The sequence below is a fragment of the Callithrix jacchus genome, chromosome 12 (assembly GCF_049354715.1).
Source record: "Callithrix jacchus isolate 240 chromosome 12, calJac240_pri, whole genome shotgun sequence".
Lineage (NCBI taxonomy): Eukaryota > Metazoa > Chordata > Mammalia > Primates > Cebidae > Callithrix > Callithrix jacchus.
In genome coordinates, this window is record NC_133513.1 from 51,048,055 (window position 1) to 51,074,392 (window position 26,338).

Sequence of the window (26,338 nt, forward strand, 5' to 3'; positions counted from 1 at the left end):
GAAGGGCGGAGGACAGAGACAGGTGGGCAGAGCACACCCTGGGTGCAGCTGCCCCACGCCTGGGCAGACTGCTTTGGGTTTCTTTCAGGTTATGAATTGGGGAAAGGCTTGCTGCCACAGTGGTCTCCCTCCCTGTCTGGGTGCTGTGACATCAATGTCTGATGGGCCACTGAGTTCCCACTGGCTCCTGCAAGGACCCCCTTGCTCTGCACTTTTGAAGCCTGGTGAGCTGCCCTGGAAGATACACACTGGCTCTTCTCTTTCCTAGCTGGCTCCAACCCTCAGCCTCAGCTCATGCTCAGAGAAGAGGCCTGGGAGGAAAGTCAAAGACACACTATGGGAGGAGGATAACCCCCAGGGGGCCAGGTGTCACCTGAGGATGCTGCACCCTGCTCTGCAATGTCCTCAGTTTCTCCCATCCAAAGGGGGTGAGACTGTTGGACCTTTGGATCCCCCAGCCTCTGGCATCCAGAATCTTATATTCAGCCCACATCACATGTGTGCTGCGGGTTTTCTGAGCACTCCTCCTTCGCACCTCAGCTGCATTTCTGAACCAACACTTTGAACTCTTCTATGTCCCACACCAACTGGGCTTGGGTTGTGAAGGCCAGACTTGCAGAAGGACATCTCAGCTACAAAGGGGATTCCCAACATGACCATCCCTTCCCCGCCAACACCCAGGGAGCCGAGCCACTCTCCTGAGCGCATTTGGTCTCTGTCCTCTGGCATGCTAGATTTCTATGAAAGCTCAGTGAGAAATGGCACGGTCAATCTACAGATCAAAACCTTCACCGGCTCCCCACTGCCCATGAAATGGAGGCGCAATCTACCAGCAGGGCCTCACCGCCTGACACTCCTCCTTCTCACCCCTCTGGAGCCAACAACTGGGAGTCCAGGGTTTGGTGTGCCTTTGTCTTCGCTAACTCTGTTCTGTCCAGTTGATCACAGCCTTTCCCTGCCCCTCCCAGCGGGAACTGTGTGTCCTCAGTGTCCCCAAGGCTGACCCTACCCTGGCTGAGAGAACTGTCCTGGGTGATGCTGAGAAGGGCTCTGAGCTGCAATCTAATACCGGCAGGCCTGCCCCACAGCTGGTAGGTGCAACCTGTGCTGGCCACTTCAGCAATCCCAGTGGAATCTGAGGAATGCACCCACGATGCACCTTACCCTCCAAGCACCCAGCAAGGGGGCCCATGCTCCAATCTGAGGATGAGTGAGAACCTTTGGGAGGTCAGGGAGCCTGAAGTTTACAGTCTGGCTCCATTGGAAACAAATTGTGACATGCCGTTCGAGAAGTTTCCCTGATCTTTCTGGTTGGCAGGGATCTCGGACTCTTGGGGTGGATGCTCTGTGCCTGGGTCTTGCTGAGGGTTCAGGCTTGCAAGTTAGATAGAGCCAGGTTCAAATTCTAATTCTATCTCCCAGTGGCTGTGTAACTACGAGCATGTTCCTTAGCTTCTCTGTTCTACAGTCTACTCCTATTTGAAACAGCTTTCTATGAAGATTAAATTAGATAATATATATAAAATAACTGGGTAAGTGCTAATTAACACGACTACCATTAAAATTCCCCTAACACGGCCAGGCATGGTGGTTCTCGACTGTAATCCCAACACCTTGGGAGGCCAAGGCAGGCAGGTCACCTGAGGATGGGAGTTCAAGACCAGCCTGACCAACATGGAGAAACAAACCTTGTCCCTACTAAAAAATGCAACATTGGCCGGGTGTGGGTGGGTGCGGTGACTCACATCTGTAATCCCAACTTTGGGAAGCCGAGGTGGGTAAATCACAAGGTCAGGAGTTCGAGACCAGCCTGACAAACATGATGAAACCCTGTCTCTACTAAAAATACAAAAATTAGCTGGGTTTGATAGTGCGTGGCTGTAATCCCAGCTACTCAGGAGGCTGAGGCAGCAGAATTGCTTGAACCCAGGAGGCAGAGGTTGCAGTGGGCTGAGATTGCACCACTGCACTCCAGCCTGGGTGACAGAGTGAGACTGTCTCAAAAAAAAAAAAAAAAAAAAAAGATTCCTCCAGTTGCCTTCTAGGACAGGAGGCAACTCATTTTCCTCCTGTCCTAGAGGCTCTAGGGAGGGTGGGTCTATCTGGGGCACATGCCAGATGTTGGGTACAAATGTGCCCCAGGGAGGCTGCCACTGCTCTGCAGCTGGGCCCTAGGTGTCCTCACCTGCCATGTTCCTGCTTGGCCAGGTGTCACAGTGTGCCCTTAGGAGGGTGACATGTGGCTCCAAAGGATGCCTCCAGCAGGTATCCACGACTCTGGGTTCCTGAACCAGAAATGAACAAGGCTGAGCTGCTCCAAGCCCTGCCGCTGCCCCAGAGACCTCGCGCGTGTCTCCTTGTCCCTGCTGCCTCCTGAACTGAACTCTCAGTTGCTCTGCAGATACATGAGTGTATGTGATGTATCCTTTATTCAGTCAGCCTTTACTGAGTACCAAACTACATTTCTACCCTTAAAAAGCAGTGCTCTGTGCTGCTCATTCACTTCATAGGGATACGGCCTACCATGTACCAGGTCTGAGCCTGTGGCTGCCTCAACAGCATGGCTCCATCCTTGCTGGGCCTCTCTGTCCAGGACAGGGCCAGGTGTGTGCCCAGTGATGCTCTGGTACAAACACTATTACCTGTCCCAGGCCCTAGCCCCATCTGAAATTCTTGAAATGCTCTGAGTGTCAATCCATTCCAGTCAGCCTCCTCCAGGAAGCCTTCCACAGGTCCTCACTTGCCAAGGACAGAATCTTTTTATTTCAACACATCCCTGGCCCCGTGGACACGGTGCATCACAAATTCTGTTCCTGCATGTGGCCTATGGTGGCCTAGATGGTGAGCTCCCCTGGGACTGGCACAGGTTTTTGTTTCTTTGTCACCTGAAGAGCTGAACACAGACCTACACAAGCCATATTTAGCTGCCTTACTGACTGCAGATGGAGACTGCAGTGGAGAGGGGCTGACTTGTGTGCAGAGGCCTGAGATGGGTGCTGTACCAGGCACCCGATGTGAACTAAGGACCCAGTGGGGCTCCCTCCGGGAAGGAGACAAAACTGCCCACCCTGACCCCCCCACCTAAGGTTAGCTGTGCAGGCAGGATGCCAGTGGTCAGGGGAGGTCTGGCCCCTGGCATCCTCTGAGCAACAGCCCAGAGCAGCCCCTGGGTTCTAGGCCCAGACCTCATCCCTGGTGGAGTAAAGGCCCGGCAGTGAAGAATTCCTTCTGTGGCATTAGCCCAGACAAGGTCTCATTAGGACAGCGCCAGCTTTTTCACCTCTGCTTGTTAACTCCCCTGAGCAGCAGTGAGTGGAAAACGGGAGGAAGAAGGGAGTGCGAGAGCCTTTTCATTTCTGGAGCTCACCGCCCTGTGCGTGGATATTCCTGGAAAGCTTCCATGGAGGCTGCCCTGGCTGGGGTGAGAGGACCCATAGGCTAGGAGGGGGTTGTTGATTTAGGCTGACAGTGGGGGTCCAAGAAGGGATCAGGCGGCCCTGCAGAACTGTCCTGAGATGGCTCTGTCTTTTCCTAGGGGCTCAGCAGCTTAAGTTGAGGGCTTAAGCCTGGCGGGGCTGCCCATCCTAAATGAACCACACAAAGAGAGGCATGGTGGGCCACATGGGATGGCCCAGAGACCAGACTGTGAGCCACACAGAGCTCCCATTGTCCTAGCACACATGTTCCACCCTGGGCCTCAGTTTCCCCATCCGTAATAAGACAGGGCTCTGCGGGCCCATCCTGCAGTTCCAACACTGCAGACTTTCACGTGTGTTAACTAACAAGGCTCCCAGGGGCCTCAGAGGAGCTGCAGGACCACCCTCACCCACTCTGGCCTCCACCCCACCTCCCAGTAGGTACCAGTTAGTGATCCAGCTCAGCTGACAGAAAAGATCTCAGATCTGAGTGGACTCCAGTAATGCCTCCTGGAAGGCAAGGGAAGGGCCAGTAAATGGCATGTGACACCAGGGAACAGCTTCTCTATTTATCCCCAGGGCTCTGGGGCTGGCAGCAAAGGCTCTGTGGCTAAGAAGGAATGGGGTGGAAACCCACAGATTTGCCCCAGGGAGCCTGGTAGAGGGGACATCAGGGAATGTCTGATTGTCATGAGGTTTTAAGAGCAGGGTACCCCTGGTTTGTGGGCTCAGGTCTCTAGGCTAGCTCCCCTTTGCAGGCACCAATGTGCCCCAGATTGGCCAGATCACAAGTATTTTCTGGGGGCATCTGTTAAAAATTCAGAGGTCTAGGCCAAACTCCAGACCTACAGAATCAGACTCCAGGAGAGAGGCCTGGTGATCGGCATTTAAACAGGTGTCCCACGTGGCCTGGGACTGCTAGTGTGCCTGGGAAGCACGACATCTTCATCTCAAAGTATCCTCCTGGAAGTTCCCACTTGATGGCTCAAGAGAGGACCTCAGGGTCCAGTGTCTCAGGAGAGGGAAGTGTCTGGGTCCAGCGCTAACAAATGCCAACTTCCAGCAGATGCTCCTGTCTGAAGGGTAAGAGGTATCTCCCTGAGGGCATTGGTCTTCTGCTAACAGAGAGGACCGGTGCCATGCAGCTGTTGCTGCCCTTTATTCTGCCAAGTGGGTGCACTGCACCCTACTTTACAGATGAGGAAACAGGGGAGTTGAGAATGAAGTAACTTGTCCAGACTCACCTGGCTGATAGGTGGAAGAACAGAGATTTGAACCCGGAACTGTTCGTCCCTGAAACCCACGCTTTGACCACACACCATACTTTATCCTTTATCACAGTGAATTTACATGAGCGAAACTGTGGTGCCTTCTCCAGCCATGGAGGTGTGTTGGCAGCAGCTGGGGGAGTCACTGCCAGGCATGAGATGATCTTTATCGCCCTGCTGGGGCTGTGGCTGCAGACAGGCTAAGTTGGCTACAGGATGCAGGGATGTTGGTTGCTTTTCTTCCACACGCAGAGAAAAAATGCTTCAGATTATTTGCAGGTTCTAGTGCATCAAAGTCCTCCTGGCTCAATCCTTGGCCATGCGGGATCTGCTGGGCAGGAAGCAGCTGGGAACTCCTACCTGAGAGGGCACTGCTAGGGGCAGAGGCAACCAAGTACAGGGAGCTGGCTCCCCAGGTAGTGACAAGGGCAGGGTTGGGGGCCTGTGACGGGAAGTCTGGGTGAAGCCAGGGCCCAGAGAGAACTGGCAGGGGCTACCCAGCGAGGGCTGTTTCATGCCAGCCCGTGTCACCAACCTGAGGGTGGGCCAGACAGAAGTGGCACCACGGGAGCATTCCACAGAGGTTATGAAGCAGAGCCGTTCCCCTAGGCCCCAACAGAGGTCCCTAAAGATGCCTCAGGGGAGCAGTGGCGGGTCCTAGAACAGCCGTGAGCTTACTACTTCCCAAACTGGAGCTAAGGAAGAGTGAGAAGCACCTAATGGGGGAGACAGATGTGAGGGAGACGCTTCCTAAGGCTCAGCGACCACACAGCTCCTGCTCTCCATTAACCAGTCAGCTCCCTGGGGGCTCTGGAAGGTTCTCTGTGGCCCAGTTCACCCAGTGGCCAGAGCAGACAGACACCCGTGGGGGTCACACTGAGGCCTCTGCCTCTTCCCTCCTCCTGCACTGCCATAGCCCAGAGCTGAAGCATGAGTCAAACAGACCTGATACGCAGGGAGCAGGGCTGACAGCGTTCTTGTGGAGTTTGCACACAGCCTTGGAATCCTTCTTTTGTTTTTTTTTTTTAGATGGAGTCTCAGACTGTTGCCCAGGCTGGAGTGCAATGGCACAATCTCGACTCATTGCAACCTCCGCCTCCTGGGTTCATGCGATTCTCTGCCTCAGCCTCCTGAGTAGCTGGGATTACAGGTGCCTGCCACCACACCTGGCTAGTTTTTTGTATTTTTAGTAGAGATGGGGTTTCACTATGTCAACCAGACGGGTCTCGAACTCCTGACCTCATGATCTGTGCTGGAATTACAGACATGAGCCACCGTGCCCCGCTCCGAATCCTTTTTAACATGGCCCATGAGCTCAGAAACAACTGGGATGGCAGACAACATCTCGTTGCTATCCCTGGAGGAAGCTGAGGGTGTACAAGTTCGATGCCTGTGGCTTCCTGCTGCCCTTCAGCACAGAACTGGCCAGGGACTGTGCTGGTGACATGGTTCAAAACCTGCCCTGAGCCTTCAAGGAGTATACAGTCCAATGGGGAAATAGCAGATGGCTGGCTTGGAGGAGCAGAGACAAGGAAAGGCCACAGGGTGTGTGTGCAGATGAAGGAGGGAATGGGCTGGGGAGAGAGAGGTGGGGGGCTGTCGGCTCAGTACACTCAAATTCTGCAGCCCCTGCTGGTGGGAAGAGATAGGCCCCCGAGGGAGCTCTGCCTTGGTAGTGGCACCAGCCCTGTCTGTGGTGGAGGAAGATGAGCACCTGAACCTTCCGTGACTCACGCCATACTGCCTGAGCAGAGGCAAACAAGAGGTAGATTGTGAACGGAGCATACAGCCAAGTGCAGCCAGAGGGGGCTTGTGGGTAACAAAGGAAAATCAGCTCCAGAGGGTGGAGGGCTCTGGAGGGGTTGTTCTGCTGCAGGCCTGGCTCCTAAGAAACACCCCACTTTGGGAAAACCCTCTATGCCAACAGGTGCAGGGCCAGGCTCTGTGACGTAAATCCCCTCTTCTCCGTCCTGACCTTGGAGCCATCCCTGCCGCAGGCATCCTCCACTCGCTGGAGACCCGGGCTGCTTAACAGGACACACCCTTTGGGCACCTCTGCGATTCAGACTCTGCTGGCTGATGTGGGAGGGGCTGGAGGGCAGGGTGACCTTCCCTGGGAGGAGCCGAGGCTCTCACCCTCCTAGCTCCATCTAGGGTGTATGCCGGCTGTCAGGAAGTTGGGAGGGATGAAGGGCAGGACTGGGCAGTATGTGGCCCAGACTGTGACAGCTGCTTGGTCTGGGGCTGTTTGGGCACATTAAGTGTGGGACAGCCTCAAGCTCTGAAATCTACTATGGGTAGGGCAGGGGAACGAAATCACTCACATCGCCTTTCCTCTATTCATTTCAGGTTCGTTGCCTGGGTTCTAGCCATGATCCTGCCTGCCTCAATCTTTCTCTAGGACAAGTGCCCTATGCCTCAGTTCCTTATTTGTCCTGCAGGGCAGTGGCGGCCCTGCCTAGAGAGAGAGCACATGCTCTGCAAATTCACCTGCAGGATTTCCTTCCGCAGGCTTCAGCTTTTTCACCTGCAAGGTGAGGAAACAGGACTCTCCAAGCCTACGCCGTGCAATACAGCAAACAGTGGAGACTGCAGTGACTGGATTTCAAAAACTTAGTATGATAAAGAATGTAAAATATCTGCCTTGTGAATCCAATATATTACCATCCCAATATGTAATCAATACAAAATGAAAAAGAGCTTGGTGGGCGGTCTGGCGCACACTTTAAAGGGCATGAAGAGTGTTGAGGGAAGGTTCTGGATTTAGGAGGCATGTCCAGGGAAGGGCCTCCAGGAGGTGCAGGTGTGGCCTGAGCAAAGCTTCAGAGGGTGGGGCCACGCGGCGGCCCATCGGCTCAGGACCGAGTGCAGAGTGGGAAGGCGTGATGAAGAACAGGGGCGGGGGGCGGCGCGGTGGACCAGCCCAGGGCGCTGGCAGAAGGCTAGCGTGTGATGTGGCTGTGAAAGGAGGCTGAGGCCAGATGGTGGCAGCTTCAAATGCCAGGCTGAGTCGGCTGGGCACGCAGCAGGCACTTCCAGGAAGACTGACCAGGGTCGGGGACCTAGGGAGCTGCCCGAGGGCATCCAGGTAAGTGGTGGGGCCTCTGTACCTCACAGGCCACTGAGACCCTCTCGGCCTACTCCCTCCAGCTCCCTCTCCCCTCAGGAGAGGACAACGCTCCCTAATTCATGAGCATACAAACGCTCCCACCAGGCAGCCAGCTCCTGCACACCTCACTTCTAATCATAGCAGGAATTTCATTAATGCTGGAGGAGATGCCAGGTTTCCAACCACCCCTGTTAGTGGGCACAGGCCGCCTCTCGTTTTCCTGCTCCAGCTGGTGGCCAGCGGCCCACATGCCCAGGACAATACAGGGCAGTTGGAGGGTGGGCTAGCAGCCTGCACTCACTGAGCCAGGAGGTGGTCGGCATGGTAGGCCATGGGGAGGGGATGGCACCTGCCCCCACCACCTGGCCATATACGGAGTGCAGCCTCCAGCAGCTAGGAATGTGGGGCTGCCTCAGACCCACCAAAGAGTGGGGCAGGAGGGGGTGGCATGTTGGCTGCAGCCAGATTTAGGTGAAGGCAGCAGGTGGGGAGTCCTCTGTTGTGCAGAGCTCCGAGGATGACAGGAGGAGGTGATGCGGTGACACGGTGCAGCCGTGCTGCTGGGAGGCCTGGCAAGGAGTGGCGATGAGAAGGAGAGCAGGGGTGAGGAGGTGCAAGGACTCTGGGATAGGCTGCAGTCAGGGAGGCGAGCTGCCAAGGAGGCAGCGTTCAGGGTGTGAGAATACAGAAGCTGGGCAGGAGAGAGAGCAGGGAGAGAGGCGGACAGACAGCCACAGGGAGACGGGATGGAGACACGCAGAGACCCACATACTTCCTCACCCTGCAGGGACAGCCCAGACACACACACACACACACACACACACACACACACACACACACACACACACAGCTGAGCTGGGGCTTGGAGGCCAAGGCCGGAAGAAGTAAAAAAATGACTTATGCCAAGTTGGGCTCGGCTGCTCACAGAGGACCCCCCTAGCCAACCAGGAGGGAGTTGGCTGGGCCCACCCAGAAACTTCAGGCCAGAGGCTCAGGGTGTAAGCCTGTGGCAGGAGGCATGGCTGCCAAATCCATGCCCTCCCATGACCACGGGGAGCTGTCAGGGCCTCCAGCTGTGGGAGGGCAGGTCAGAGCTGTCAGGCCTGAATGCTTGGCCCCCACACTACCACTCAGTCGGCTCCACTGTGGTCAGCAGGGGCCCCAGACCAGTCTGAAAGTGGGGCCAGTGTGCACATGGAGGTCGTGAAACACACGGGAAGGGAGGGGTCTCCCCTTCCCTTGAATGCTCACGAATATTCACCCAGCCTCACATGCCGTCCTGAACCATCACACCCACACACAGGCGCACACTAGTACATAAGCACTCACACAAGCACACAGCCACTCACCCTCCTCCCTTCCTCCCTCTGAGAAGCTCTGAGCCTCCCAGAGCCACTACTCAGGCTAGGGTGCACTGTCATCCTGGGTCTCTGGGCAAGGAACCCCAGTCCCACACCAGGGCAGAACGAGAGAAGGGGCTAAGAGGAAACCAGCGTTGTCAGGCTCAGCTCCAGCTCCCAAACTGAGCTTACCCAGGCAGGGGAAGAGATGCATAGGAAAAAAACCTTGGAGAACACACTCTATCTGCTGCCCTCTCCCAAAGGATCATGGCCCTAATTCCAGAAAGGGAATGGGAGCTGCTGAGGTTACACCGGACAGACCAGTGTATCAGACCTAGGTCTGAGGCCCCCACCTCCCACACAAGGGCTTTCTATTCCTCTCCACCCCCTTACCCAACCCACAGCCTGTTAGACACCCCCTGATGTCAGGAGTGTGGATCTTTCCCTCTGCCCTGATGGAAAGTGGGGCCAGTGCCCTGATGTCCATGCAGTGCAGTCAGTGAGGGGGAGCAGACCCTGATACATCAGTACCTGTACCCTGGTCCAATCCTCCCCTGGGAGCTTCAGGAAGGGGCTGGGAGAGCGGGGGGACAGGCTTCCTCCCCACCAGTATAGCCTCCCCAGAACCATCCTGGAGAGCCTCATGCTCTCTCCCAGACTCAGCAATGCCCCCAAGCCCTAAAACCCACTGTCCCAGTGGCTCATACAGCCCCAATCCCAGCTTGCACACTGTTTAGTGAGGAGGAACTCACCACCTCTCCTGGAGGAAGCTTTTTAACATAGACTTTCCAGATAGCTCATACTCCTGAAAAGTTGAACTGGAAGATGCCGAGGACACAGCATGGTTGCCACTGAGGGCCTGAGGTCTCCTGGCCGGAGTCCATCAAGCAAGACTGTCCTTTCATCATTAGCTTGGAAGTGACGGAACTGGCCCACCACCCTGTCACTATTATAACAGAGCTACAGTCACAATGTCCTGTAGCCAGTACCACCTCCTTCACTCAAGATAGCTAGCTAGGACCCAAGAGAGTCATTCACTCAGTCACCCAACTAACAGATCATCCATGGGGCCACTGCTCTGTGTCGGGTCCTGAACGGGGGTTCAACTCAATGTTCTTCCCAGCTTAACACCTGCCCTTCACCCATTTCACAGGTGGCAAAGCTGAGTCCAGGGAAAGGCAACAACTTCTCAAAGCCATACAGGGAGCCAGTGGTCAAGAGCAGAGCCCCACGCTGCCGCTGCCAGCCCTGGGAAATCTGCCCAGGGAAGACAGACTGCCAGCCCTGGGAAGAAAGAGAGAAGGCCGCACGTCCGCCATCCCCAGCCCCGGCTGTTCCTAGGACACCAAGGTATTGATTACCACCTCGCCTTGAAGTGGTTTTCTTTTCTTTTCTTTTTCCACCAAGGCTTTCTGTTCCTCATTTTTTTTTTTTTTTTCCAAAGAATCAACTCAAAGCCTCTCCTATGATTAATTACCAGCTGCCTAATGCTCCGCCACTGGCAATTTCTGGAAAAGGAATGAATTACCTTGAAAAACATCCGAAAAGAGAACCCACCGTGAAGGAGAATTTCAAAGGTTACCAGACAATTAGCAGAGGGTTCCCTAGCCTGATGGAGCTGCAGGCAGGAAGGGGCAGCCGCCAGTCTCGGGGGTCACCCTCTGGCTCCAGAGAGCAGTGGGCTTGCCGGGCTGGGCAAAGGCTGCAGGGCAGAAGCAGTGGGGCTTTCCCCAAGCAGCTCCCATGCTTGTCCTGGGGCTCCGCCCCTGGTCTCCAAGGCCTCGTGCACTGGTTAATCCTGACGCACCTCAGTTCAAATCCCCATTCCAGCACTTACGGCTCTGTGGGTTTCCTAACCACACCGAGCCTCTGGAACATGAGACATTACACAAACCTCCCCATGGGATTCTTGCGGGCAGAAAGATGTATTAAAGGAGCATGGTGCCTGGAACACACACGGGAGATGCTCACGAGACTGTAACATTTAAACATATTCACGGCTTCTCAGCATCCTCACAGCAGCCCTATCAGCAGTGTCAGTGTCATCAGCCTCATTTTCAGATGAGCAAACTGGCTCTCACACAAGGGAAGGGACTGGCCCAAGGTCACGCAGCCAATCAGCTGACAGCCGGGATTTCCTGCAGCGGGAAGGGAGACGGAGCCTGGCTCTCCAATGTTAAAGCCTGACTGAGGCTCGCCTGTTCCTGCCCTAGGCCCCTGGAAGCGCTAGGCTCCAGGAGGAACACTGAGGGCAGCAGGGGATGATAGGTGGCACCTCTACACCAGGGCAAAGATGCCCCTCTCTCAGGCTGCCCCAGCGCCATGGTGCCTTGGGACAAAGGGCTCTCTGGCCCAGGTGAGAGTTTTTGTGAAGCCCCTCATCTTTAGGTTGAGAGTCGCCGAGTAAGCAGGGGTCACACAGGCACCCCCACTCCCACCCCCCGGGTAGAGGGTCAAGTGAGACCAACGCTGAAATGCCACCCCATGATGAGAAACGCTGGAGCGTACGACACAGCTGGGCTCAACCTCAGGACCTGCTATTCTCAACTGCTTCTCAAGGGGCCCTCCCCCACTCATCAGGCTGGGGGTCTAGTTCGTGTCCATCTTGGCACTAGTGGGTCCTCAGGGGGAGCAGGATGGTGGAAACTGAGGTATGTGGGGAGAAAAGAGGGTCCTGACACCTTTGAGGAAAACAGCTGACACGTTCCCAGTCCTTGCTGTGTGCAGATGTGCCCTCCCCTTACCACAACAGTGGGGCAGGCACTGCTATCTCATTCCCATTTAATAGATGGGTAAACAGAGGCACAGAGTAATTACACGTGCCAGTTAGGATTTGAACCCAGTGGTCTGACCCCACACCCAGTGTCCACCTCAGTGTGTTTGTGAGACTGGGCAGCAGGGGTGGGTAGTCCTGCAGTCATTTCAGCTGACATGCCCTGCTCACCTGGGCCTCCTTTGGTGGGGCTGCCCATACCCCACAGAGTTCAGAGTGCTGCAGACAGGGCTGCTGTGCCAAGACCAGGTAGCCAGATCTGCCCCTCTCCCTGGGCAGACCTCCAGTCCCACCCCTAGCAGCCACTCTAGAGAAAGGCCAGGACAAGAGGTCCCTGGGTGCCAGTTAGAGGGGAGGCCAATCTGGGGCATGACGAGGTCCCAGCAAAGGTGTCCCATGCCCACTCCTGCCCATCAGGGCTGAGGCCCAAGTCAAAGGTGCAGCATGCCAAGGCCAGCACCTGCCTTCATCAGGACACACCTGCGTCCGACCCAGCCACCACCCGCCAGCCCGCTGGCACACCTACCTCAGTGATCCGCAAATCACCAGTGTCCCAGGCGCCGGTCAGCAGCTGGCGGCCCCTCCACCTCACTCCAGCTCCATCCTGCTGGAATGAGAGCAGCGGTCAGTGGGCCCACCCACAGCAGGGGCCCCGGCACTGACCATGAGGCCACCACCCAATGCCACTGTATCATCCCCATCTGACTGAGGGGGACTTCAAAGGGCTTGATGGGTGCCCCAGCATAAACAGGCCCCTGACTCCCAACACCTGCCGGTTACTAGTTATATGATTATAGAGATGCTCTCAGACTCTCTGGAGTTCAGTTTCCTCATGTGTCAAAGTGGGGTCAAAATATGTCTGAAGGTCACCAGAAGAATCCACAGAGACGTGATGACAAAGGCACTTGGCATTCACTCATTCATTCAGGAAGCATTCAGCAAGCATGCCGATGTGATAGTGATCTCTGCCCTTGTAGAGACTCAGGCGAGCGCAAAGAATTAAATAATATAAAAGTAAGAGCGGTGCTTGCCAGAAACAATGAGTCCAGGAGCCACACAGCGCAGATTCAAGGTCCCAGGTAAGCCTCTTGGGGGAAGTGAAGTTGAGCGACAAGCCAGGGGGAGGCAGGCCGAGATGCAGAGGACAGAGGGAACAGCATATGCGAAGACTCCAAGATGGAGAAAAGTGACTGGCCCAGCAGAGGACTTGGGGTCCGTTGTGTAGCAGATGCAGTGAGCAAGGGAGAGGGTAGTGTGAGTGGGGACCAGGGGCCAGGGACAGTAAGAGAGAGGGTGAGCAGGAGCCACAGTAGCATCTGGGCAGCTGAGGGACACGACCCTGGTTCTAGTTGGGGAAGCCCCATGGCTATGAAGGGAGACGGTCTTGGAGGGATAGGAGGAGGCAGAAGAGCAGTGGGGAGGCTGCTCCAGAGTCCAGGCCGGAGACAGTGTGCTTGGGACAGAGACAACAGCAGGCAGAAGTGCAGGGTCTGCTGGGGTACTCGGCACGTGGGCATATGACCATCCTTGTTGGGTGAGGCTCGGCTGGCCCGCCTCTTCAACAGCCCACCAATACCCTCCCCCAGTGCCCACAGAGCCCAAGGATAGGAGAGAGGATGAGACCCTGAGGCCTGGCTGGTAGGCTTCTCTGGGGTCTCAGCTGGGACGTGCAGAACCCTGGATTCAAGCTCTGGTGTGAAGGTGCCCCAGTGTGTGGCCGGGAACCATCACTGTGCCTGTCTGCACCAGAGTGCCTGCCTCTAAAAACCAGGAAACCTGGCTGCAGGGCTCACCTCCTCTCAGAATGAAGCTCATGGCTCACAGCGGGAGAGAAGGTGCCCGCACCACGTGAAGCATGGGCCTCCACACATGCCGAGGGGCTGGGTAAGGGCCTCAGCCTGGGCCCACCTCACTGTGTACAGACAGGGGCTCCCAGGGAGAAATGGTGCCCAGGTCCTCGAGAAGAGGCAACCAGGCCTGGTGACTGAGGCAAGCTCAGCAGTCACAAGGATCTGCTTCCAATCTTGGCTTCACCCTTGTACCAAGTGTGTGGCTTAGACACGTTTCTTCAGCCTCTCTGCCTGTTTCCTCAACCGTGTTAGGGGATATAGAAATAACGAGAAGACCTCCCTCAACGAGCTATAAAGACTACGTAACGCAGTGCAGGCAAGCGCCAGACACCACAGCTCTCCATGCACGTCAGCTGGTGCATAGGTGACTTCACAGGGGCCATGCTGGGCTCCATGAGCTCCCAGAGCCAGGTCCAGGGTCCCCACCCCAGCCTCGGGGAGAGGAAACAGCTCTACACCCTGACCTTCTCACTCTGGCAGCCCCCAAATTCTGCTTACCTAGGAAATACAGTTTTAGGGTTCCCTGACCCCAATTCTTCCCTTTCACTGAGGAGGAAACTGAGGCCCAGAGACGGGAGGCTTTTGCCCTCATCTGGGGTCACACAGTGAAGCAGTGACAGGGGCAGAACTGGAGTCGGCCTCCTGCCTGTCCACCGCCCACAGCTGGGTCTTTCCCAAAGGCAAGCTGGCCAGCAGAGCCGCTGACAGAGAGAAAATAATTATCTTGGCAGCTGAGACGGAAGCCAGAGCCGAAAGCCCTCGCTCTCTGGCGAGCATCGTCCAGGCCCCGAGAAACCGTGTTGGGTCATCAGCCTCTCAGGCATCCTCGGCCCACGGCACACACGTGTACCTCACTGCCCCAGCTACCCCAGCCCCTTGGTGTTGGGCTTATGCAAAGGAGCAAACTGAGACCAGAGAGGGCAAAGGACCTAGCCAGGGACACAGAGCCATAAGTGGGGGTGCTAGAATTTGAACTCAGGCCCTGGTGGGGATTGTGAGCCTGCATTGGAACACCCCGCTGGGAAAGAGAGGGAGAGTAGGAGGGCACCCTGTTTTGAGTCCATATTGTGGATTGTGCCTTGGATATTTCCTTTAGCCCTCAGTGAAATGCTGTGGGGTAGAAACTGACATCCCTGATTTCCACACGAGGCCAAGAGGGTCTATAACTTCCTGAGGTCACACAGCCAATCAGGAACTCACGGGAACACAGCCGGGATATGAGTGAGCAGCTCGTCCTCACACTCTGTCCACTACACAGCAGCCAGCCTGGGAGTCTTAACCCTGCCTAGCCCTGGGAGCTGCTGCTTAGCAGCCCTGCCTCAGGCCCAGACAGCGCTGGGCACGGCTCATGATAGGAAAGGGGGGTCAGGAACCAGGACGCTGTGCCATGCTGTGCACACCCACCCCAGCCCTGCTGGTGCCTTAGCCAAGGCTCACAGCCTGTGTGGGCTTGGCCTCCTGGGGGGTTCAGGGAGAAGACAGGGCAGGAGACGAGGTGTAGCCCCTTTTGCTCCCAGCCTGGTCAGACCGCAAAGATAAACCGCAAGGGGCTAGAGGGGAGCGCTCTTTTTTGAAAAGGCCTTGGTGCCATGGAGGGGGTGCAGCCTGAGCCTCAGGACCGGTGAAGGCCCACCCAATCTCCCCATGAGGCAGGGACCCCAATGCCCAGATAGCTTTCCCAGGGACCCTCAACACAGGACTCTCAATCCTGGGGCATGTGAGACCCTGACCACCGGACAGCTTCTCACTGCCAGGCCAGAAAGGGCAGTGTGCAGAAAGGAGCCTGAAACACCCCTTACTCTCACAGTGCATCTGAAACTCCCGAGGGAGGGGAGGCCAGGACCTACGTCTGCTTTGCAGAATGTGACACTGAGAAGGATAGGGCTGCCAGAGGAGTCCAGCTGGAAAGTGACCAGGCTGGGTCTGAGACAAGGCAGATGACACTTGGGGTAGGGACTGTCCTGGGACCCAGAGGGGTTCCCCCAACATACCTACCTTCCCAGCCCCACCTCTCCAGGGAACCCTGGGAGGACCTGAGTATGGGGTTGGGTAGAGGCACTCGACCAAGCTGACTTGGGGCTGAGTCTGACCCAGAGAGATCCAGGGTCAGTCAATCCAGGATTTCTAGAGGGCAGAGGTGCCCCAGACACGGGGTATCTAGGACCAGGGTTGGCTCTAGGCCTGCAGCTAAGTAGCCAGTTGATCTCTACAGCTGCCAAGGCTTGGGAGTCCACACTTGGGGCTGGAGCCCTGGCCCTGGCCTCAAGGGTTAGGGCAAGAGTGGGTAGAGCTGGGTTGAACACCTGCTGGGTGACCTTGAGCAAGTCAGTAGGCTTCCCTAAGCTCCCAGCTCCTCTCTAAGCAGGGGCCAACGGCCCTCCATTAGCTCTCACCAGGGGAGGCTCCGGGTGGCACTGGGGGAGGGGGAAGATGGCCTTGGGCACTGTGCTGGGCAGGGTCCACACCAGGGCACCCCTCAACCTGGAGTTCAGGGCTTCCATCACAGGCTTAGCTCCTCATGCTTCCTGCTAAGCACACACATGCCCCTGGCCCTGGGAGCTGTCAGACCTTAACAAGATACGGAGTGTGCAGATGCAGGTGGAGGAAGAGCTCAGCCCGTGGTGCCCACTAAAGCCAGGGCAAGGGTAATTGATCAAGATCATAAGTGGCCAAGTGGGGATGAGAACTGTGGTCACAAAGGTGTCCACCCACATCTGGTCCAACCTGCTGCTCCCCCAGCAGAGCCGGTGGAACCAGCTCCCACTACGCTGACCCGCAGGCGCCTGAGCTCTTCCACACTCATTTTACAGATGTGCCAAACAGCTGCTGGTCAGGCGACCAGCAGACTCTCGGGGCGACAGGGGATTCCCCACCTTGGAGAACTCTGCCGCCACACACATCCCCTTACGTGACCCCAGGGACAGGCCCCTGTCCTCCCCTGGCGGGCCAATGCTGGCTCCAGGAGCAAGGCAAATATTTACCCCATGATTATCCAAATGGGGCTTGCTGCCCTGCCTCCTGCATTCCTGAAATACCTGTTCCCTGACCTCACCAAGCTGGGGGTGGGAATCCAGACACAGGGAAGAGCCAGACGCAGGCTGGGCCAGGGTGGAGGCCAAGGCACACTGGCCAGAAGGATGAGGCAGCCCCAAATCGCCACTCCAGCCAAGCACCCACCAGGGGAGGCTCCAGGCTACTCTGGCAGAGCTGGACAGTGGCTGGAGCATTGACCTCCCCATGAACAATGAGGGGAGTGGGTCACACTGCCCCAGGGTGCTGTGGCACCAATGCCACCTCCTATCACCAGGCCTCAGCTGTTCACACTTGCTGCCAATCGACCAAACATACACGTGTACACACACACACACACACACACACACACACACACACACCCCTTATGCCTATAGAGAGAACCTGCTCAAATGTGGAAGATTCTCCCACCTGCTAGGGACCCTCCTCAATAACCCTAGTGGCTGTCACTGCCTCACTCCACCACTCCATCCTCAGCAGAATCCTGTCACCAGGGAGCTGTAATGTCCCATTTTACAGAGGAAGAGACTGCTCAGCAGAGAGCAGGGGCCACACAGCACACAGTGGCAAAACACAAGCTGCGGTCCTCTATGTGGCGCCTTGGGCAGCTCTGCATCCCATCATTGTCCCTTGGAACCCTATCCATCCTTCTGTGCTCAAAGGCCACCTCCTCCATGCTGCCTTCTCTGAGAGATACGTATGCTCCAAGGGATCCGTACACTCCCTGAACTTCAGACAAGCTGGTGTTTCTTTTCACCTGCATAATTAAAATGAGGTGCCTGTTTATCTCTTCAGCCTCGAGGCCCGTGAGGGCAGGGACCTGGTCGTTCTCATTCCAGGCACAGCAGAGCTGAACCTGGGGACATGGTGCTCTGGGAGGACTGCACATCTTCTCAATCTTTTCCTCGAGGAACAGAACTGAATGACGGACCTGGCAAGCTAGTAGTTTGGGGTCCACGGGAAGTCCTGGGCAGGGCTGCCCGTGAGTCCCAAGGGACCCGTGGTTCAATCATCCTGTTGGTCTGCACTCCTGTGAAGAGGCTCCGGGCTGCCCTCCAGCAGACAGCAGGCACTGTCTTCCCATGTCCAGCCCTGGAAACCCAGCCTGCCTGCTGGGCCTGCTTTCTACTCCCTGCCACATGTTCCTCGACTGCCTTACCTTCCTCTTCCCCGTGGGGAAGGCTCGAAAGTGGCCAGGGAAGGGCGGACAGACAGCTCTGCGCTGACCTGCTGGGAAGGCAGGAACACCAGGCAAATGAAGGGCAGGCCTGGCGAGCCGAGATCATGGGGAGTCGTGCTGGCACCTGCTGCTGGGTTCTCAGGACAACTCCATGTGGGGAAAGTTCCTGTGGTCAGAGGACATGCCATGCACACCAGGGGCTCCACCCTGGTACCGTGGGGACCCAAAGAGTGGGAACTGGGGACAAACAATGGGGGGTCTCCAAACTACCCTCCCCACCCACCTAACATCTCTGCGACTTGGTTTCCTCATTTTAAAAATGGGGCTATAGACTGGGCACGATGGCTCATGCCTGTAATCCCAGCTCTTTGGGAGGCCGGGGCAGGCGGATTGCCTGAGCTCAGGAGTTCGAGACCAGCCTGGGCAACATAGTGAAACCCCATCTCTACTAAAAAAGACAAAAAATTAGCCGAATGTGGCAGTGTGTGCCTGTAGTCCCAGCTACTTGGGAGGCTGAGGCAGGAGAACCGCTTGAACCCAGGAGGCAGAGGTTGCAGTGAGGCAAGATCACGTCACTGCACTCCAGCCTGGGTAACAGAGTGAGATTGGATTTCAAAAAAAAAAAAATGGGGCTATAAACCGACTTTCTAGAAGTTGTTCATTTCACTTATTTCTTTATTTAAACAACTGATGACAATGCCTGCTATCTGACAGAGGAGGAAAAGAAGGAGAAGAGGCAAAGAGTCGGGGTGGGAGGGGTGGGGATGCTTCCTCGGGGTGCTCACACACGGTGACGCCCGCGGGGAAAACAGGAGACGGGTAATCCTTGGACAGCTAGGGCTGTGTGTACAGAGTGCTGGTGGGCCTGCCCAGCTCAGCCTGGAAGCAAAACGCGGGTCAGGGCCACTGTCCCTTGGGCAGTCTTTCAGAAAGAAAGACACCTCTCCCTAGGCAAAGGCCCAGAGGCTTTGGGGAGAAGAGCTTTGGGCTGAAGAGAGAGCTGCAGAGGGCATGAATGAGCAGGGCACAGCTGCATTCGTGCAGCAGAGGTACATGGACACATCCATGGGGGCCTCTCCAAGGCTTCGCTCCCTGTCCAGTCCTGATCTATTGTGCCCTCAAGGCCAAGCTGGAGTGGCGCCTCCTCCAGAAAGCCTGCCAGGGCCAGAAGAGCTCCCTTAGGCAGCACTGCCCAGGCCCCAGGAATGACTTCTGCCCACCCCGCCTCCGCCGTGCCCTGGCTGGTGGTGCACACGTGTGGCTTGCCTGGCCTCCGGCCCCTGCCAACCTAACCCCTTGGTGCTGGATTTGTACAAAGAGACAAACTGAGACCAGAGAGAGGGAAGGACCCAGCCAAGATCGCACAGTGATAAAAAGGGCAACTAGGATTCAGACTAGGATTCAGAAACAAATGACTCAGGCCCAGTCAGAGACTGGCTTCCCTTTCTTTTGAGTCTGCATCAGACCCCAAACTGGGAAAGGGATGGTGAAAGCTCTCCCAAGTGGCCCAGATGACACCTCCAAGCAACCAGAGAGGGCTTGAGCTCTGACAGGTGGCCCACTCACATCCAAGGAAGACAGATGGGGCTCCCTTCTCCCCAAGTCACCAAATGAACAATTTCTGCTTTAATCAAGGGATGAGGGCACAGCATAGAATGGTGGCCTCTCTAGATTCCAATGCACCTGGGTTCCGATGTATCAGAGAGACCTCAGCTCTGACACTTACTTAGCTGGGCTAGGACTTGGGTCAGTCTCCTCATCTGTAAAATGGGGGATACTAAGAGCCACTGCTCTCACAGCGTTGTTGAAAGATGTAACAAGATTAGGCCCATATGCACATGCACAGGAAACGCTTTGAACAGGGGCCGTGATTATTATCACTGGCTCAGGGCTGCTGCCCAACACAGGCTTGGGGTCCCGCCCAGGGTGGGGCCACTGAACCCCATATCACAGAAAGACCCAGGGCTCTGGAAAGATGAGTCCGAGGCCAACTCAGGAGAGGATTCATGGCACCCTCACAGCCGGACTTCACAGAACCACCTGCTCCCAGGAGAGTGTCCTCACCTCCTCTTCCACAGGAGCAGCCTGAGACACCCAGCGCAAAACCCGTGCCAGGTACTCCCTTCCACACCCACCACTCATCAGGCCCCATAGGGTGGGCACAGCTACCCCTTCTCCAGGGACCGGGGTCTTGCCTGGAGGGACACCCAGCTGGGGGTGACCAGATGAAGTCCCCCTGCCCCTATCCCGGCCCTTGCCACTCCTGATGCCAGGGATCTAAATGGAATTTCCTGCTGGTGGCCTCTCTTAGGAGTTTTGCCTTTTGCCTCTGCTCACCCTGCTTGGTGCTAGTCACCTGGCCCTGTGCTTCTGAAGGCTGCCCTAGAGGGTACCCCATCTCACCTCTAGGAGGCCCTCAATCCTAAATGCCCTGCAGCATTCACAGGGCCTGGCAGAGGCTCTCAGGAGAGTCCCTGGAGGTCCTTGGGAAGCCCTGAGCGCAAGCCTGCCACCCTACAGCGAAGGGAACCCAAACCCAAAGGGGGTTTGTGGACCAGAATGGAACCCAGGTCCATTCTGGTGTTGGAGGTCCAACTGAGAACCTAGGGAGGTCCAATCGTGGCCCACAACAAGTCACTTATCCCTCCAGTCTGTTACCTCATCTGGGGCTAACAGCAGCTCAAGGATTAGATGAGCTGACATCACACCCATGATTGGCATCGGAAGGTCACAGGGCTGAAGGGCATGGGCACTGCTGGCGGCACACACAAACCACCCAGCACTGAGTGTTCCCGATGACCCCCTTCCTGGGCCAGGCGCCAGCCCCCTGGTGGTCACACTTCCTAAACAGGCATCCCTCTGGGATTCTGGCCACATGTGGGCCAGGCCAGTCTCAAGTGATGGCTGAGACCCAGAGTCACAAATGCTGGACAAAGGAAAATACTGTTCTTGCTAGCAGGAGGTGGCGGGTCTGAGCACGGGCTCTAACATCACCCAGGCCTGGATGAAATCCTGGCTGACTCACAAGCCACATGGCCTTAGCCAAGTCCCTGCACCTCTCTCTGCCTCAGTCTCTTCAATGGGTCATGAAAAGGGAGAAGGTTTAGCAGGTGACAAGTACATGGTCCAATCTCTGGCTCTCAGAGCCCAGGTGACAGGAGCACTTGCTATTTATAGGAACATCAGCTCTCTCCTGCAAAGACAGCCAGTGGTGGTCTGCCAGGGACCTGCTGGAAGGCCAGGGAAGAAAGGGGATGACAGGTCTGCTGATCACGTTTTAGTCCCACCAGGGCAGATTCCCAGAGAAGCTCGACTTTCCCCACTGGGATTTTGTTTATACAGAGGTGGGGTTCAAATCCAACCTGTGCCATTCACCCCTGACCTGGGCAAGTGCCTCTCACCCCTTGAATTCTCTGTCTATCTGCCAAGCAGGAGGAATGATGCCTGCCAATGCCCCGGGCTTCTAGGAGGACCATGGGATAGACATAGTCAGGGGCTATAAGAAGGGTCCTTATTCTGTTCTGTCCACTGCCAGCCCTGTTTGAGCCAGCATCTGCCCAGAGCATAGCCCAGGGCGCACCCCGGAAGGTACTCAGGGCCTCCCCAGGGGCTTCCCAGCTGAGGCTGTCAGGGAAGTCCAAGGATGCCCCTTCTATCTTCTTTGAATCTGGGGTCTCCTTCAATCTTTCAGAAAGAGGGATTCCCTCAGCCCAGAAACGCAGTGAGATTCTCAGGGGAGTCACCCTTCACCCGATCATCAATCCTCAGAACAGACAGAACTCATCCTCTGGGGCCTTAGAGAGGCCTAAAAGACTGGACCCCATGGTGAGTGTCCTCTTCCTGCTGCCACAGCACCCAGACCAGGCTGGTAGGTCCAGGAACCCTTCAATGTTTGCTGGAAGAATAAATAAGCAGTGAAGGCAGCAGTGGTGTGAAATCGGTTTAGATCAAAGAACATGGCAGCCGACCCTTGCACAGATTTTATAAGGGGGTAGTGTTAGCCCATGTCACAGATGAGGAAACAGAGGCTCAGAGGCATGAATTCACTTGCCCAGTATTAGAAAGTGGTAGACCTGTACTCAGCACAGGCCCTGGGCTCCAGAACCCCATGCACTGCCCACCATGCTGCCTGGGGACCTGGGGAGGGTAGAGAGGCTGTCCAGACCAGAGGTTCCAAGTCTGGCGGCTGGTGCCGCCCTGGAAATCTGATTTAACTTGTCTGAGATGGGTTATCTTTTTTTTTTCTTTATTTGAGACAGCGTCTCACTTTGTCAACCAGGCTAAAGTACAGTGATATAATCTCTGCCCACTGTAGCTTCGGCCTCCTGGGCTCAGGGTATCCTCCCACCTCAGGTCCCCAAGTATCTGGGACTGCAAACTCCCACCACCACACTCAGCTAATGTTTTATTTTTTTTTTTTCGTAGAAACGGGGTTTTGCCATGTTGCCCAGGCTGGTCTGGAACTCCTGAGCTCAAGTGATCCTCTTGCCTCAACCTCCCAAAATGCTGGGATTACAGGTGTGAGCCACTGTACTGGGCTGGGTTATTTTTCAAAGCTGCCCTGAATCTCATCTGGGGCCATGGCTGAAAGCCCTTGGCCAGCCTAATATCCACTCTTTAATGGGGGAAACTGGCTCAGAGAGGAAGGAAACGTGCCCAAAGTCACCTTTGGTGTTGGGTGAGTCTGGGACCTAGAGTCAGGTCTGACTTCTCCATCCTAGGTTTTAAACTCTTAGGAAACAGATCAGAGTGGGCTGGGCATGGTGGCTCATACCTGTAATCCCAGCATTTTGGTAGGCTGAGGCAGGTGGATCATAAGGTCAGGAGTTCGAGATCAGCCTGACCAACATGGTGAAACCCCATCTCTACTAAAAATACAAAAGTTAGCTGGGTGTGGTGGTATGTGCCTGAGGCAAGAGAATCACTTGAACCCGAGAGACGGAGGTTGCAGTGAGCCAAGATCGAGTCTCTGCACTCCAGCCTGGGCAAAAGAACAAGACTCTGTCTCACAAAAAAATAAAAAGAAAGAAAGAAAAGAGAGAAACAGATCAGAGCACCATCACCTGGTGGAGCAGCCCAAGGGGCCCAGATGGCGGCAGGCGAGATGAGGCAGACAGGCGGGGGGAGCCAGCACAGCACGCAGCCAGATGACACACAGGCCCAGCAATTCCTGACTCATGGCCACCAGCCCGTGACTCCACCCACCGCCAATGCCCCCACCCTGGCTCCCACCCCACAGCCCACTGCAGCCTCCAGAGTTCATTCCCATTCAGAACTAGAAAGCCATGGAGGGAGGGAGGAGCAGTGGGGCACACCCAGGGCTGAGTGGGAAACCCAGACTACCCCATGCTGTTGGGAATCAGGGGCACTGGAAGAAAGAGGAGGGGGGTGGTGCCAGCCTCCATGCTGGCTCTGAGCAGCACGACTCCCAGCCCTGCGGACAGGCACCCAGCTACAAGAGGAAAACTGAGGCTTCCCAAGCCCAGCTGGTGCTGATACCCACTTGGGCCAACTTTCTTTGCCCCGTGACTCCTCTTGAATCAGGGCCCCAAAACTGGATGAGTGTGCCAGGCTTCTCTACTGCCAGCTCCTCTCCCCAAGAACTCACTACTCCTCTAAGAACTCTCAGTGGCTCCCTATTGCTTTACGAGGTCTAGCCCTAACCCTGACCTGTAACACTTCCCTTGCAAAGGGAAAAGACTGATTCAAAGGGAAGGGCCACGGGGGCCCAGCACTGTGTTCCCAAATCTTAAGGACTTGTCACAGCACCCTAAGGCTCTGAAAGGTCTCCACTCACCAGATGCAGACACCGAGGCTCAGAGAGGCAATGCGTCCAAGGCCACCAGAGTCTGAGCGGTAGCCTCCTCACAGCAGGGGCTTAGCTGCTCAGGTACCTGGTCTCCCCTGCTGCAGACAAGCTTTCAGCTTGCCCAGGAGTTCGAGGTGGCTCCTGGGTCTGTCTTAACCCATCCAACATCACGATGACTTGGGTCCTTCCCCATGGTGCCCTGACCCTCTGCTGGGCCCTCTTTAAGACACGGTTGATCCCTTAAGCTGCTACCCCTGCTCATACCGAGGTGGGCTTGGGCTCGCTTGGGGAGGTGGGTCATGGGCCAGAGAGCACCTACCAGAAGAGAGAAGGAGAATGGGGTTGGGACGGTGGTGGGAGAGCCTGCCCCTCAGCACAGCCCTCTACCTGCTTCTGACCCACAGGCCCACTCACCTGGCCTAGCTCCCCGAACAGAGCTGAGACCCAGACATGCTCCATCACCCAGCTCCTGGAAGATGGGAGAAGAGGGGGCTCCTTTCCAAGTAGGCAGGGGTATATGGGGAGGTTATGTGTTGTCACCCCCAAGCCTGGCTGCCTTCACAGGGCATACATTCAACCCACCCCCAAACCCTTTATCCCCTGGAATGCTCATCACTGGGCAGAGCATCTGTCTCTCCCCATTTTTCTACAGATGAGAGTGGGTGAGTGACTTGCCCAGGTGCGCCAGCAGGCTGGTGGAAGATCCCAGATCAAGAGCGCAGGCCTCCTGACTCCCAGGCCTAGCCCCACTGTGAGGTTTCTCCCGCCAGGTCCCCAAGGGTCACAGGCTGTGTCTGGGAGGGGGTAAGTCATCAGCATGTGTGAGGGTGCAGGATGGGCGTGGGCCCAGAGCTGCTGCCATGGGAAGGCCCAGGGAGGTGGTCAGAGCAGGCAGAGGCAGGGCAGCCTGAGGTTAGGCTTCCTTTCTCAAGAGGGCACGATTCCTGGCAGCAGCTCCCATGGGAAATAGGAGAAGTGCCAGCTGTAGAAAATACGGGGTGGGGCAAAGGTGGTGTCTGGGCAGGGCTTCCTGTTGGGTGGGCGGGTGGCCACTTGCTGAGGCCCAGTGACCTGCTGCAGCCCGGGGCCAGGCCAGGATTGGGTTTCGCCTCATCCCTGGCTCAGGCCCAAGCCACCCTGAGCCCCATCCTCCAGGCCCGCCCTGGCTTCCTGTCCCCCCAGCCCCACCCAGCCCAGGGGAGAGGAAAGGCGCAAGGAAGCCTCCTCAGAAGCACCAGCATTTTCTGGGGGCTGGAGTAGGCAGGCCAGGCTGGCCTGCGGAGTGGCCTTTGGCCTCTTATCTCTAGGCCTCCTACCATTCATTTTCCAGTGTGAGGCCTCGACCAAAGTACCACTAGGTTTTCCTCCCAGGAGGGCATACTTCAGACAAGCCAAGCAGGGGCCCCTGATGGAATCCCTGCCTTTCCAACTGCAGATGGCAGTGTCCCCTGGGAGAAATCATGCCCAAGAGACTAGGATGAGAGGAAAAGCGAAGCAAGGCCAAGTTCAGGCTTCGAATGCAGAACGTCCTGGAGGTTGGGGTCCTGCAGAAGGCGTGCCGCCCCACGGGGCCACACAGCCCCACATGAGGACAATGTGACACCAACCACAGGCACAGCACCCAGAGAAAGACCCCATCGCCCACCCCAGCTTGGCACGCCTGGACCCTTGAAGTGTCTGGAGGAGTTTGGGTGGGAGACTCCCACATGGGAGCATGGTCCAGAGACTGCAGGACTACCCACGGCCTCCAGGTGAACCCAGCCCATTCCTTGTGGCCTCAGGAACTGGAGGCTCACCTGTCCACAGGCTGGGGCTATGGCAGGAAAGCAGCAGTTGGCAGTCTGACCCAATGAAGGCAGAGATCTGAAGAGAGGCCCTCGGCCCTCAGCCCTCTCCAGACCGCTCTTCTGCCCACTCATCCACAGCCTCTCCCAGGGCACAGGTCTCTACCAAGGCTGCTCGGCCAACAGGCAACTCAGAAAGCAAACAGGCCAGAGAGCTGGCCGAGGGCCCACCAGGGACAAAAGCCTCTCCGCTTAGTGCTGGGGAAGAACACAGATGGGAGGGGGGGTGAGCCTGCCTGGGACCCGGCCTTGCTTGAGATTACCCCAGGGACAGGGACAGAGACAGGGACAGGGACAGAGCGGGGATCCAGGTCTCCTGCCTGTACCAAAGGCAGCCCAAGTGCCTCCCCATGAAGGCAAACCCACAGCAGTCCCTCCTGGCTCTGGGAGCCCCTGAGCGGTGAGAAGGTGGGTCAGCCCAGCTTAGGCAGGAACTGACTTTAGCCACACCCTGGCCACCAGAGCAGCCACTGATGACTTGTCCAGATTACCCCAATCAAACAGGCCCTGGTGGGGCCGTGTGCAGGTCCAGCTTGATGCTCTGCCTGCAAGGAGGAAAGGCCAGGAGGGACTCAGTCGGAGACTGCCAAAGGCCTAAAGTCTGTGGCCCTAAGACAAGCAGGAAGACAGAAGTCAGCATCAGCCTGCAAGAAGGAAAGGCCAGGAGGGACTCAGTCAGAGACTGCCAAAGGCCTAAAATCTGTGGCCCTAAGACAAGC

General features: G+C 56.5%; 1 protein-coding gene across 11 annotated transcripts in view; it reads right to left on the minus strand.

Moving 5' to 3' along the window:
* Positions 1-26,338, minus strand: part of ZMIZ1 (zinc finger MIZ-type containing 1) — a 241,271-nt gene that overhangs the window by 137,061 nt on the left and 77,872 nt on the right. For 5 of the 11 annotated variants that reach the window (XM_078345479.1, XM_078345478.1, XM_035267863.3 and 2 more), the window contains one exon: positions 12,433-12,510. The exons of 2 other annotated variants lie outside the window; for them this stretch is intronic. The gene's annotated coding sequence lies outside the window, so the exon portion shown is untranslated. Of the gene's footprint in view, positions 1-12,432; positions 12,514-26,338 lie in introns of all 11 variants that reach the window. 4 more of the 11 variants (XM_078345480.1, XM_035267862.3, XM_035267856.3 and 1 more) reach the window with 1 other exon arrangement.